Genomic DNA, 1,991 nt, shown 5'->3' on the forward strand with positions numbered 1-1,991 from the left:
CATTTTTAATCAGAAAACCATATGATTTACTATGCTGGGAATGAGAAATCGAGAGGAATGGCCCATCATTCATCTTCAAAAGAACACCTCATTATCTATCTTAAGTGCAATGTTGTCTGTGATAGATATTATCTATACAACTACAATAGAATCCACCTACTACATCTATTATTCAAATGTACACAAAAACCACTAGAGTTAGTAAAGAAATTGAGGATTCTACCAACACTTTCAGTCTGAAATTGCTCAAACATGCAATCAAGATGCATTGATAATTATTGGCGATCAGAATGTACAAGGTGGAAGCAAAGAGGAAGAAATAGGACTTGGAGAAATGAACTAGAGGTTACACAATAGAAATTCACAAGACCAATGGTTTCTTCATTGATAATGAAAGAATGAAAATTTTTCTTAGGTGCTGTTGCTTAGGACAATTGTTACTCACTGGGGTCCTGTGTAGAACAAATGAAACATTGCTTGAATTTACACCTTCCTTAGGCTCCTTGTTATGTTGGAATCTGTTAGTACAGAGAAGTATCAGTTAAGTTCACATGGAAGAAGCACACCAACCTTCGTGATCCAAGAATTGTAAACAATAAAATCCGAATCCAGTGGACGGAACGGTATTAGACCTTAAATTCTAACCACCCAGTGTGTTGAAGCTATGGCTGACAGTGGAAGCCCAAATTCCATCTGCAGCGTACCAATGTGGATTAAGTCTTGGGTGAATGCCTTCTATCCAGGGATAAATACAGCCTTATGATCAAACAGCATTGTAAAGTAGATTTTTGCAAATGTAGTTAGGTTAAAATATAACATCTTATCATTTGATTTCCCTTTAAATTCCAGTTTTTTAATATTTTCTGATTTCTTTTATTTTTATGGTGTGAGGCATAAGTGTTGATTGAAAAACAATGAGCACTAAATATATCTCCTACTTAAAGCAATTACAACTGAAATTCCATCATATGTGTTATTATGGTATAAGCATACCGTATATACCTGTCCATAAGCCAAGTTTTTCAGCACAGTTTTATGCAGTTTTGTGGTAAAAGTAGGTGCCTCAGCTGATATTCGGTCAGCTTATACTCAAGTATATACGGTAATCAGTACATAAACAAATACTTCATTTATGTCTTTTTTTTTCTTTTGTGACTATGATATATTTCTCTTCCCTCTATTTCATTCTTCTGAGTTTGTTTCTATCCCTATCTTTACTTTCTTTCATTTGTGCTGGCTCCTACCCTGATCCCTTCTCTGCTGTGAACACTCGGCATCCAAATAGCTTCCCCCAGACTGCCATGAATCTACAGAAGCTGATCCCCTGTCTCCCTCCTGTAGAGCACGGTAATCTACTTCATCCTACTCATCTTGCACCTGATTGCAGAGTTCTTCCATGTGCACATGTATCGCATCCCAGACCAGCGCAGCGTATGACCTCTTGGTTATGTGAGCATTCTTAACTCTTAGGACTGGCATCTTCTTTTACAATCAATCACTTCTGCCAGAATGTCAAGGTATGATTTTGGACATTTTCAGCTATTTACTTGATTGACTTTAGCTGCCAAGGCTGCAAAAAGATCGCTGTCATTTTCAGTGATTTGAGCATTTGAGTGCTTCTCCTTTTTTGTTTCTTCAACTACAAAATCAAAGATTTTTGGCGATCAGCTTGAATTAGACAACAAAAGCACCATTTATGCTTCAGAGGTACTTCAAAAGACAGTGAAGAATAAAGCCCCCGATTAATTTTAGTCCAGAGCAAACAATATTGATTGAAAGAAACATGTAGCAAAACTCCCCATGTTAGTTGATCTTTGATTAGAAGAACCACCACCATCTTTTCCATCTGTTGTTCTAGATTGTTTAATGCTTCATAATTGTGTTTCTTTATTCAAAGTTGTATTATTTTTATGACTAGATAAACATTAATTTTAATATTGTCAAAATGATGTCAAATACTGTAGAAGATCTTAGAAAGGTAAACAATGTAG

General features: G+C 35.9%; 1 pseudogene; it reads right to left on the minus strand.

The window, feature by feature from the left end:
• Positions 1-1,182: 1,182 nt before the first annotated feature.
• Positions 1,183-1,991, minus strand: part of LOC101638722 — a 40,875-nt pseudogene continuing 40,066 nt past the window's right edge.

This window comes from Echinops telfairi, unplaced genomic scaffold (genome assembly GCF_000313985.2).
Source record: "Echinops telfairi isolate 266 unplaced genomic scaffold, ASM31398v2 ScPeMD7_7469;HRSCAF=8507_0, whole genome shotgun sequence".
Taxonomy (NCBI): Eukaryota; Metazoa; Chordata; class Mammalia; order Afrosoricida; family Tenrecidae; genus Echinops; species Echinops telfairi.